This window comes from Panthera onca, chromosome C2 (assembly GCF_046562875.1).
Source record: "Panthera onca isolate mPanOnc1 chromosome C2, mPanOnc1 haplotype 2, whole genome shotgun sequence".
NCBI classification, from domain to species: Eukaryota; Metazoa; Chordata; class Mammalia; order Carnivora; family Felidae; genus Panthera; species Panthera onca.
Genome location: NC_138347.1, coordinates 128,791,696 through 128,804,698, shown reverse-complemented (window position 1 = coordinate 128,804,698; position 13,003 = coordinate 128,791,696). Strand labels below are relative to the sequence as shown.

Sequence of the window (13,003 nt, the reverse complement as noted above, 5' to 3'; positions counted from 1 at the left end):
ACTAGAATTTAAAAATTTGAAAAGAAAAAAAAAATTAGATGACAAACAACCTTAATTTTTTTAATGGGTAAAAGATTTAAACAGATACTTTATAAAAGAAAACTTATGAGTGACCAATAAACACATGAAAGGATGCTCAAGTCATTAGTAATCAGTGAATAATGGATTAAAACCACAATGAGAAACCACTATATATGCAATGATCCAAAAGAATGGTTAAAATCTAAAAACTGACAACACGAAATGCTGGTGAGAACGTGGAGCAACCAAGACTCTCACACATTGCTCATACATGCTGGGAATGTAAAATGGTAAAAACAGCTTTACAGTTTCTTATAAAGTAAAACACATACTTGCCATATGACCTAGCAACTTAGGTCAAAACCTTCCACTCCTAGGTTTTAAGAGAAATAAAAACATCTGTCCACAAAAAAATTTGTACACAAATTTCAGTGATGGCTGTATTATAGGCCCCAAACTGAAAACAACCCAGATATCCTCAACAGATAAATAGGTAAACAAATTGTAGTATATGCGCACCATGGGGTTTTACTCAGCAATAAAAATGGACCAAATCTCTAAAACATTATGCTGAACAAAAGAAGCTAGGCATAGAAGCATATATACTATACGATTTCATTATATGAAACCTTAGAAAAGGCAAAACTAATCTGTAATGACAGAAGGCAGATTCGTACTTGCCTGGGACTGGCTTGCAAAGGGACCGAAAGGAACTTTCTGGGGTCAATGCACATGTTCTACATGTTGATCTGGGTTGTGGTACCCAGGAGTAACCATCTGTGCATACACTTAGAAAGGGTACATTTTACTCTGTATAAATCTACAGTATCTAAAAAATACCCTAATAAAATTTATTTTTAAAAATTGAGAGAATAAGAGAACCAGAGACAGCAGAGTAGGGGGGAGTTTTCTGTGACTCACGCAAAGCCTATTGTATTGGTATACAATAAATTGTCAAGAATTCTTTTATTTAGAAAAAAAACAACAACCTTTTAATGTTTATTTTTGAGAGCGAGAGACACAGAGCATGAGTGGGAGAGGGTCAGAGAGAGGGAGACACAGAATCCAAAGCAGGCTCCAGGCTCTGAGCTGTCAGCACAGAGCCTGATATGGGGCTCAAACCCATGAACTGAGAGATCATGCCCTGAGATGAAGTCGGACACTTAACCAACTGAGCCACCCAGGCACCCCTCAAGAATTATTTTAATAAATTAAGAGGGGATGGAGAAGGAAAGTGTAGCAGGAAAGGATGAAGGGAAGAGAGAGGTTGCCCAGTGACACTGCCCAGGAAGGCCAGGTGGTAGTGCTGCTTCTCCAATAGCCCTTGGTTGGAGGCCCTCTTACCCTCACTAGCTCTCCTCTCTTCTCAAACCAATCTATGAAAGAGAGAATGCTGATAGGCTGACTTCAGGGGCTGAGATGAAGCTTGGGTGAGATCATTCATAGCAAGGCCTGAACACATCCCGGGCATCAATAATATTAGATGTTATACTTCCAACAGAGAAGCCCCACATAGCTCTGCTGGGCCCCCTCTCTGCTCTGGACATGACCTAGGGAGCACACACATGTCTCTGGCTTCTCTGCCTTCCTGCCCCGCTCTTTCTGACATTCTTGGGCCTCAGAAAGTGAGGGCAGTTATTAGTCCCCAAGTGAGGGTTTCCTAGCTGTCTCTCTGTGGCTGCCGAGGGGACAGGCATGGGAGATGTCTGTGTCTGGTGGGGCCTGAGGACAGGCTCCTGATGCAATCTCTGCTGCTATTCTTTTCAGAGAATGTCTGAGATTCTTTAGATGGGATTAAGTAACAAAGGGGACTTCCTCTTTGGATTATACTGTTTGTCCCTACATCAGAAGCCTCTTTGGACACAGGAGCTCCAGACCTCTGTCCCTTACTCTGTAAAACCACAATGATGATTTATTGGTCCACAGAGATAACAGCAGGGCAAAGAATAATGACTGTGAGGGTGTGCTCCCTGTCTAGGCCATGTTCCTGGAAAGGAGGAAGAGACAGAGGTCAGGGAAGCATGGAGCTGGGAGGAGCCATAGGATCTAGCCCTGCATTTTCCAAGTGTGATAGGATCATTGTACATAGTCTAGGACACACAGTTGTTCTAAATGTATGTATTAATTTTTATGGACACTTCCTATTTATGTTAGGTTTTCCATTCATCATGCCTTAGGTATGTAGGCATACCTGAAGTTGCCTTTTAAAATAACTGCACTTCAGGGGGCGCCTGGGTGGCGCAGTCGGTTAAGCGTCCGACTTCAGCCGGGTCACGATCTCGCGGTACATGAGTTCGAGCCCCGCGTCGGGCTCTGGGCTGATGGCTCGGAGCCGGGAGCCTGTTTCCGATTCTGTGTCTCCCTCTCTCTCTGCCCCTCCCCCGTTCATGCTCTGTCTCTCTCTGTCCCAAAAATAAATAAAAAACGTTGAAAAAAAAATTTAAAATAACTGCACTTCAGTTTTTTTTTTAAATAGGTCTTTTTAAAGAATAACGTTAAGCAAATAATGGAACAGATTCTATGCAAATATAGCCAAAAATACAGACAGTATGCAAATAAATGAAATTTAGAGAACACTAGTACCAACACTTGATCTGTCAGGTTAGGAAATAGTGACCTTCGGGGGTCACACAAAAGCTTTAATAGCAAGATTCTTAGTAGCAAAAACAGAGGCACCTAGGAACCCTGATCCATGGAGAAAGTAGGTAAAGAGGGCAAGAGAAGCAGTGCTGAGCTGGTCAAGCATCATAGGAGGGGCCCCAGACTCAGTCAGGTGCTGCCAACTTCAGAGATCCCTCCAAGACCCCCAGTGCATTTTCCAGGGCTATCCCTTGGCACCCCCCAGCTGTTCTCTAGTAAACATGCATTAGCCACAAAAGAAAAAGGTCTAACCCTCATGCTTCTGTCATTAGTTGCCAAACCTGGCATTGCTTAGTTAAACCTAGGCTGGCAGGAGCAAGGAGAGGAGCTGTTTGCCCTGTGCACCAAAAACCCACCGCTCACCTGGTATCAGGGCCCATGTGTTATTGTGTCAAAACCAGCAGGAGACCAGCAGTGCCCCCAGCTCTAGGCCAGGCCCCTACAGACACTTGCTCATTGGGTCCTCCTGACACCCCATGTGAGGTAGGCCCCATAACCATCCCTCTTCAGAGAGGAGGAAATCAAGTCTCAGAATCTTCAGAACTTGTACGAAGTGTGAGTACAGCCAGTAGGTGGCAGAGTAGGGAGCTGAACCCTGTGCTGTCTGAGGTTAAGGGCTGCCCTTCTCCAACCTCTTCTCACTGCATCTTGGAGCCCTGAGTTCCGCATAACCAGGGCCATTCCCTGTGAGATGCCAGCCACCCTCCTCAGCCTCTCACTGTTTTTCTTTAAGGGAGAAATGACCCAGCTTGCTGCACCTGCTCATCCAAGGGCTAGGAATTATACTTTCCTTTGACAAATAAAGAAACTGAAATTCAGAATGATGAAGGGATTAGCATATTTGGTGGGACCTGAGATTCAAAGTCAATATAGAAAGCTCTCACCCAATTTCCAGAGTCCCTAGGAGGAGGGGGACTCTTACTCAGAGTGGATCACAGACTGATGAGAGAAAGCAGTGCCCCCTTTGAGGTACCCACTCTCTGCTTCCAGAGTTTCTGAGACCTAGCACCATGGGGGACCGCTCCAGGTCAACCCCACTTTTTTGGACTTACCTTCTAAAGGATCTCAAGTCCTGAAAAAAAAAAAGCATCCCCAGGCAGAGGGCCTATGAAGATAGTAAGACCTCTTAAACTACTGCATGGTCCACCCAGAAAGTTGTTTCCATGAGACAATAAAAGGACTTGGGGTCACCCTGGCCTGGGTTTGAATTCCAGCTGAGACATTTGCCCACTGTGTGTCTGTAGCCATGTTAATTGATCTCTCTTTGCCAATATACCTACCAATGATACTGGGTTAATAACACCAACTTCGGAGGGTGGTTTCAAAATATGTAACACCTCTTTCCATACGTCCTGGTACACAGTAACTGCTCAATAAATCAAAAGTAATGGCAGTCATTGCAGTAATTGTACAAGGGTTAGTCATTCAACTTTTTTGCCTTCATAGCCTCCTGATCCTATACCCTCATTCGGTCCCTAACTGGTATCCTAATTGTCTCTGAACAATCATTTTTTCCCTATATATCTTTGTTTATGCTTTATCTTTTCCTGAAACACCACCCCCTTTTCTTTCTATGGGTCTACATTTTATCCATCCTTCATGGCAGAGCTCCTTGGGAAGAAACTGAGCTGAAATTAAGCAGTCATTAGTCAGGCAAGGTATGAGGAACCAAGAACCAGGGCCTCAAGCTCCAGAAGAATCTAAGACCTGGGGATAAATGTATGCACTCAATTACCTTCAACTTATCACTCACCCATCTGCCTACACCTACCCACCCAGCCATATATATCATACTCAATCATCTGCCTACTTATCCACCTATATTATTCAGGATAGGGTATCTGCTCTAAGAGTGCCAAATCTCAACTGCCCTTTGTTCTCTTTTCTCTCATTTTGGCCTACTTTTGGATCAATTTAGAATGTTTATCTCCTTCTCCTTTGTTGGGTTAGAAGCAATAACTATGATGTTTTAGTGGTTGCTTTAGAGTTTATAGCATACATATATAATATCCAATACTTGTCACAGTCTACTTTCAAATGATGCCATACCGTATCAAGATATTTTCACGAGGTAAAAAATTCTAGGGTGACAATTCTTATCTTTTAGTACTTTAAAGAGGTTATTAGATTATTTCTGGTTTACATTTATTGTAACAATACACGTCTTTTTTTCCCTCTAGCTACTTTTAAGATTTTTTATTTCCTGTTTTAAGCAATCTATGGAGTACCTTAGTGTAGTTTTCTTCACTTTTCTTCTGCATGGGGTTCACTGAGTTTCTTGAATATCTGGGTTCATTGTTTTTATCTAGTTTGGAAAATATATGGCCATCAATTTTTCAAACATTGCCAAAAAAAGCAGAGCTACCATATGATCCAGCAATCCCACTTCTGAGTACTTATTCACACACAATGGAGTATTATTCAGCCATGAGAAAGAAGGAAATCTTACCATTTGCAACAACATGGATGGACTTGAAGGCATTATGCTAAGTGAAATAAGTCAGGTAGAGAAAGACAAATACTGTATGATATGATCTTTCATAAGTGGCATCTAAAAAAGCCACAGTGGTGGTTACCAGAGGCTGTGGGTGAGGAAATGGGGAGATGTTGGTTGAAGGGTAGAAACTTATAGTTTTAAGACCTAGGGATCTAATGTACAGCATAGTGATTACAGTTGAAAATACTGTATTATATACTTGAAAGTTACTGAGAGAGTAGATCTTAAATGTTCTCACTACAAAAAAAGAAACGGTAATCATGTGATGTGATGGAGGTGTTAACCTATGGTGGTAATCATTTTGCAATAAATAAGTGTATGAAAAGAACACATTATAAATAACACATTAAAAGTATATAATGTTATATGTCAATTGTATTTCAATAAAGTTGGAAAAAATTTTTTTTCACCTCTTCTCTACCCTCTACTGTCCTCCAGGGACTCCAGTTACATGTGTATTAGGATGTTTCACATTGTCCCACAGTCCACTGATTCTTTGTCTGGAATATTTCTCCTCTTTGTGTTTCATTTTGGATTGTTTCAATTGCTGTTTTCAAACTCACTAATCTTCTCTTCCTGAATATTTGCCTTGTGCAACACCCAGTGTATTTTTTACATCTCAGGCATTGTAGTTTTCACAGCTGTTAAGTTCAATTTGGGTATTCTTTGTATCTTCCATGACTACTTAACACATTCAATCTTTCATGTCTTCCTGAACATATGGATCGTAGTTCTAATACCTGTGTCAAGATCCAACCTACTGATTGTATCATCTGTGTAATTCCTGGGTTAGTTTCTGTTGATTGATTTTTCTCTTCATTATGGATATCTTTCTGCTGCTTTGCAGACTGAGTAATCTTTGAGTGTATGCCAAACATTTTGAATTTTACCCTGTTGGGTGCTAGGTGTTTTTATATTCTTATAAGTTTTTTTGAGTCTTGTTACGGCATAATTAAGTTACTTGGAACCAGTTTAATTCTTTTAGGTCTTGCTTTCAGGCTTTGTTAGATGGGACCAGAGTAGTTTAGTCCAGGGCTACCTATTCCTACTACTGAGGCAAACTCTTGGGTATATTCCGTCTGATGCCTTGTGAATTATGAAATATTCCTCTCTGGGTGGTGGGAACAGGCATTATGTCTGTTCCTGTGTGAGCTACAGGGGTTTTCCTTCTGACCCTTTTTGGGTGATACTTTCCCTACCTTCTGAAATGTCCTCATACACGTACATGGCCAATACTCAGCTGAACACTCCAGGGACCTTCCGCAGGTTTCTAGAGTTCTCTGTGCAACGCTCCTTTCTGATGATCTGCCCTGTAAAGTCAAGCCACTTTGGCCTCCCAGCTCCCTCATCTTAACTTGAGACTGCTAAACTCTCCTTGGGTCTGCCCCTCCAGGCATTAGGCTGGGGCCATCATAGGGTACATCTCATTTGCTTTTTATCTTTCAGAGATCACCAGTCTTCATTGCCTGATATCCAATCACTTAATGACATTGTTTTATATACTTGTGTAATTATTTAGTTGTTTTGGGTGGAAGTAAATATGGTCTAGTAATCCACTTTGGTCAGAATCATAAGTTGCAAATATTTGCCTTTTGATATTGTAAATCTGAAATGTCTGTTAGTCATCTAACTTGTTCAGTCTGTTGTGTCCATTTCTTTGGAACCTGCAAATGGCTTTGGCTGCTGACAGATATGAGAAGATCCCAGGATGTTTGGTGTCTGGAGGAGGAACATGGGGTCCAGGCTTGCCTCCCACTGGACCACCACTGCTACTCTGACAATTGTTTAAGTCTTGAACAGTCAAAACTGGTTTTGGTCCAGGCCTGCTATAGTTTACAAAATTTAATTTCTCTAAACACTTACTGGGTTGCTAATCTTTATTTGCTTTCAATTCCATGTATTAATCATAACCTCGGTTCTTTCCTGGTCCTAGCACTCAAATCTCAAAGTGCTTTCTCACTCCCTCCCTTGCCTCTCTCTCAATGTAAAGGCAGCTACCAGCCTACAGGCTTGGACAAAAAGGCCAAAATTAAAATATTTGCCCTGAGTGCTTTATTCTACTAAGTTTCACTGAGCTTTTATTGGTCAAATCTTTTGAAAATCTTACTTCTTCCTATTTGGAGCTTCAAAATACTGGGCTTTCCCTTCCTTTAAGATGCCAAATTTCTGGAACTTCTCAAGTTTCCTTTCATTTCTACTTTTATACCAGCTGACCCTTTCCTGCACACACATCAGTTTTGCAATACTATGTCATCACAGCCAGTAACATCCACACAAACCAAGACTCTGCTCCCCATCCTTTGCTCTGGTACTGAGGAGTCATTAGGTATATGGTCTTCCTCTCACATTTCAAAAAGCCATCATTTTATCAAGTGGTTTTTCTCTAACAGTGTGGATCTCTATTTCTCCAGTGCTCAGTATAGCTTCCTCACTGTTTACCACCTACTCTAAGACAATGCCACAAACTGTAGGATTTTATTTCAGCAATACTCCACTTCCTTTCCCAATGTCCATATCTGTCAGGATGGACCAATAGCTTCAACAAACCTAATCTTGGTGGCTTAATAAAACAAAGGCTTCCCCTCCCCACACAAACATAAAAAAAAAGTGAATGTTCCTGGTTGCTGGTCCTTCCATCTTGTGGCTCCCTCCTCCCTGTGCAGGTCTCTGCTGGGTCTTCTGCATTCAGATGAGGCAGACAGATCTGCTTCATCGATAAGGAGAGCAGGTGAGGAGTTCACGAGAGATCCTAGGAGCTGGGCCAAAGAAGCGACATTCCATTGGCCAGAACTAACACACAGCCCCATCCAAAAGCAGGGAGCACAGGAAAATGCAGTCTTCCTGTGTGCTTATGAGGAAAACTAAATGTCTTGCTGCCTTCTCAACATTCCAAGTGCCTTTATACCCACTATCTACCTGCTTTCCCCTTCCCTACAACTATCTATTCACCCACTGGGTAGTGACCACCTCAAAGGATGGGATAGGGTGGTGGCCAGGTGTGCCCCAGGACTCTGACAAGGGTGGCTGTCCACCTTGGGAAAGGGAGCTTTCCTCTCCAAGGCTCTAGCTCTTTATGGTCCCCTCTCTCCTACCACTTGTACCACACATTCCTGCCCTGTGTTCCTCGTTCCTATGTATGTGCTTTTTCCCCACTTTACAGAAGAAAAATGAGGCTCACAGAAGGTGTGGCTTCTGAGTCACAAGTGGGGAGGTGTTTAGCTGAAGCAGGACCAAGCCTTTCAACCCCAGTTCTGTCTCTCAGGGCTAGACTTGGTCTGTTGCCAGGCCAGAGCACAGAGGAAGGCACAGAAGAGGGAAGTTGTTTAGACCCTGAGGGCAAAGAGGGAAGAGCCTTTGACTTTGGCCTCCCAGGTACCCACTCTAGTCTGAAACTGAGCTTCCCCTCCTCTGTGTAGAAGTCCATAGCCAGGCTTTTCCACGCAAGCAGGCCTCTGCCCACTGCATCCAGGGCAGCCCTGACTAGAACACTCTTGGACTTCTCTAGTTGTCACATTCACACTATTCTGAGAACTGACTGCCCTATTCCAGGCCTTCTGCTTCCTCACTTCATCCAGTACCAGTCAACAACATGCCAAGCCCTCCATCAGCACAGCATCTTGGGGGCTGCTACAGTCAGCTTCACGGTGCTTCTCCATCCTGCCAGGGCAATGTCAGCACTGTGGCACAGTCCTGTGGCTGACAACTTCTGTGTCCATCTCACTCTCCAGACTCTGAGACCCTTGGGGGCAGGGACAGGCCTTATTGTCTCTTTACCTCCAGCACCTAGCAGAGGGTCTGGCACAGGGTGCATGCTCAATAAATGAATGTTGATTGAAAAAACGGGTGACTCAATCAATGAATGAGGACACCCACACAGACAGGGCCTCAATTCCTTATCTGTGGAAGTTGCCTGTCTCCAACACTTAAAAGTTTGGAGAGAGCAGACATGTCTGAGTGATAGGAGACAATGTGGAAAAGGAAGGCGGCCCCCTAAGGCCAGGTCACGTGAGGCCGTGTATGAAGTGGGGGGTTTCAGCTGCCATTGAGAAAAGCCTCATGGGCCCTGCCCAAGCAGAAAGATCTGGAGGCAGAACTGCCTCTAATTAATACTTTTTCCCTTTGTGCTCTGGCATTTAGCTTTCTCTTAACCAGCAATTCCTTAACTACTAAACCGCTGTCAAATTTATCGAGCACCTACTGCATGCCAGGCACTTTGCTGGGCGCAGAGGATTCAACACAATCTGCACAGGCCCTACCCTCAATGGAACTTCCAGCTAATTGGCCAACAAGTAATTAACTGTCTACGTGTGGTAACCTGCACAGCCCTCTGTCCCAAGAATGCTTCATCTTCACCTTTATCTTGAGTGATGATGCAGAATTTTTAATGACAGGCAGGGCAAGGCTTTCCAGTTTCCTTTTCATTCCCTTCCTTGGGCAGGGGTCATACCTACTGGGACTCTGTCCAATGTAAACTAGGCTAATGAGATGATAGGAGGTATTCTTTTTTTTTTTTTTTTTTTTTTTTCAACGTTTTTTATTTATTTTTGGGACAGAGAGAGACAGAGCATGAACGGGGGAGGGTCAGAGAGAGAGGGAGACACAGAATCGGAAACAGGCTCCAGGCTCCGAGCCATCAGCCCAGAGCCTGACGCGGGGCTCGAACTCACGGACCGCGAGATCGTGACCTGGCTGAAGTCGGACGCTCAACCGACTGCGCCACCCAGGCGCCCCAGGAGGTATTCTTAAGGTAGGATAAAGGGAACAACAAAACATACCTGCTATTAATCAGTCTTGCTTGTCATCTCTTGTGTCATGTGGTTCATCGCCAGAGCTGCACCATGAGGGTGTCCCTCTCAGCAGGGGACAGAGTGGGGACCAGTTCAGGAGGAAGAATGCACCTGGGGGGTGCAGTGTGAAGATGAAACCTTGTTGTCTTATGGATGCATCTCTATGAAACTGGCCTAGGAAGGGATGGGCCCTTCATCTCCCCCTTCCATGTGCAAGACTATACCCCTCCCCAGTCCATCCCTTCATGAGCTCCATCAGGGGGAGGACCTGAAGGATCTGGTGGCCTGATGACTGGAGCAAATAGGAAATGAGAATAGCTGGGCCTGAGGGAAGCACAGAGGGGACTGTGGGAATGGTGAGAACACAGAGGGTATCAGAAATGCATCTTACACCCATCCATGATGAGCCTGGTGTAGGCTAACAGGCAACTCAGGAAAGATGAAAATTGTGTGGCATCATACTCTAGACTCCAAGTGTGTACTTATCATCCTGTACAGATGCCCAACAGAAATGCATTCTTCTCTAAGTTTTCCAATGTTAAGGGTACAGCCAAGGAGTCATCAGAGTAATTCTCTAGCGTTTGACCTGTAAGTCCCTCAGTACCACAATTAGATCGATCTGGAAACTTTTCACTGCTTGGGATATGTACAAGATGCCAAGAGCTCACAAGAACCACTTGAGGGCAAACTTCTTCAACTTAGGGGCCACCATCACAGGGATAGCTAATGCTCCCATCTTTCCTCTGGACTTGGAGCTATGGCTCTGGCGTGCTTGATCTAACAGATTTCCCCAGTAATACCCATGTGGTGTGGATGGTGATGGTGGAGGTGAAACTGATTTCAACACGATTCAGAGGGAGAAGGGGCTTTTGTAAGATAGATAAACCTTTGAACTTTGGGGTCTCCCTGAGAGGAGAATTTTATTACAGCTTTACTACCCTGATATGGTGGACACAAGTCAAAATCTCTTCAAGTTTCATGAGATGGCCTGGATTCTGGTTTCTGTCCCTTACATGGCACCCAAGCCCTGACCAAGGTCTTGAACAAGAGAAAAGAGTTGTCTTTGAAAAAGCTCCCCCCACCCCCACCCTGGGGTTTGGTGGGACTGTCCTCAGACTGAGGCCCAGGGTTACTTCTGGAGAAGCAGGTGGCAGCAGGGAGGCTGTCCATCCCTCTCACCCCTGGGACTATGGCCCTCTCCCCACAACCAGTGCTCCCCTACCCACCTCTGGCCTCTCAGCCTATTTCATTCTGGTGCAAGAATCAGTTGCTGCCCTCGAAGGCCTGCTTCAAAGTCTGATGCCCCTGAAAACACACATCTTCCTGCACACAAAGAGGAGATGATTGACTGTCTTAGCCTGCTGAGAAAAGATCCCCATGGGCAACCTGAGCTTAAAAAAAAAAAAGGCAAAACAAACCCAAACAAAAACAGGTCAGCATGCAGCAAAACCCAAAGGTCTTCCAAGGTAGTGCATTCTGCATTTTAATGTGCAGACAAATCACCTGAGGCTCTTGTTAAAACTCAGATTCTGAGCCTGAGTGGCTCAGTCAGCTTCGTCTGACTTCAGCTCAGGTCATGAGCTCATGGCTGGTGAGTTGGAGCCCTGTGTCGGGCTCTGTGCTGACAACTCAGAGCCTGGAGCCTGCTTCAGATTCTGTCTCCTCTCTCTGCCCCTCCCCCACTTATGCGCTCTCAAGCTCTCTCTCTCTTTCTCTCTCTCAAATACAAATAAACACAAAAATTTTTTTAAAATTCAGATTCTGATTCAGGAACTCTCAGGTCATGCTGATGCTGCCAAACTACAAATCACACTTTGAGTAACAAGCCTAAGAGATAGCAAAGCAGGCAGCTGGGAGCACAGCATGGCCTCCCTCCAAAGACAGGACTGCACAGGGCCTTCCCTGAGTTTAGCCAAATGCCACCGGTGGCCAACAGGGCCACAGCCAGGACAAAGAGGCCAAGGGTTCCCATTGCTAGAGGTGTTCTCTGGGGGGGGGGGGTGGCCCTGGTGCTTACAGAACCCAGATCTCTACTGATACCCACCCCTAAGCCTCTCTGGTCCAACTTCCCTTCTCTTAACATATTTTATTTTATTTTAAGTAGGTTCCGCATCCAACGTGGGGCTTGAACTCACGACCCCAAGATCAAGAGTCACACGTGCCACCTACTGAGCCAGCCAGGTGTCATCCCCTCAATCTCCCTTCTCTTAAATTCTGGTTGGGGAACTTTTCTGTTTTTATTTTAATCCTCTGCTTCCCCTTTGTAATTATTAGCTCCTCAAAAAGAGAGAAAGACTTATCATCCTGATTGGTTAGAACCCAGACTATTCATTGGCCTTCAAGGTCAGCTTTGGCTGAACTTACCCACTCCATTCCCTCATGCAAACCTGGGCACTTCTTCCTCTCAGGTGGGTCTGGCAACAACTTGCTTTCTGTTTCGCCTCTTCTACTCCTGTAGTAGGCTAGGGAGTTACCCGGGTCTGCTTTGCATGCCCAGACATCTTAGATTCACTTAGACCTTAAGGCCTAAGCCTCCTTCTCCATACAGTTATTCTCAAAATGCCTTGTACTAGAGGGTATCAGGTATTTGTCCAGAGGTTCCTCAGGGCTCTTTAGTAGTAAGGGACAAAAACAAAGGGAAAAAAACTGACTCATGGGGCTTAAATAATCCAAAGGACTTTATTATAAAACCACCCAAAATGTCAAGGGGCAGGACTGGCTCTAGAACTAGGGCAGAGCACTAAGACAGGGGGGAGGAGCATGGAAAGGAGGATGGAGATTGGGTGAAGAGTACACTTGGAATCTCTCTGAACATGCCTAATGACAGAGACCAACAGAGTGCACAGCGTATGGAAGGCACACAGGCCAAGGGAAAACTGACAGACACCCAGGCCTCCAGCACCAGTTGTAGCTCACCAGCTTGGTGACCTCAGTCTCTCTTTGCCTTGCCTCCCACCATTGCCTGTAAGCACCTGGATCCACCTCTGTTCCATCCCCCTTTGCCTAAAAACCTTCCTGCCCATCCCCCTTTTCTCCTGTGACATTATATCACCCTTTA

The 13,003-nt window shown here is 44.7% G+C and overlaps 1 long non-coding RNA gene across 1 annotated transcript; it reads right to left on the bottom strand.

Moving 5' to 3' along the window:
* Window positions 1-4,884: 4,884 nt before the first annotated feature.
* Window positions 4,885-11,258, bottom strand: LOC132683107 (uncharacterized). The gene is made up of 3 exons (XR_009612047.2): window positions 11,172-11,258; window positions 9,934-10,056; window positions 4,885-4,966 (listed from the first exon to the last, which is right to left on the bottom strand). It is a non-coding gene; the product is annotated as an uncharacterized LOC132683107 (long non-coding RNA).
* Between the last annotated feature and the right edge of the window lie 1,745 nt (window positions 11,259-13,003).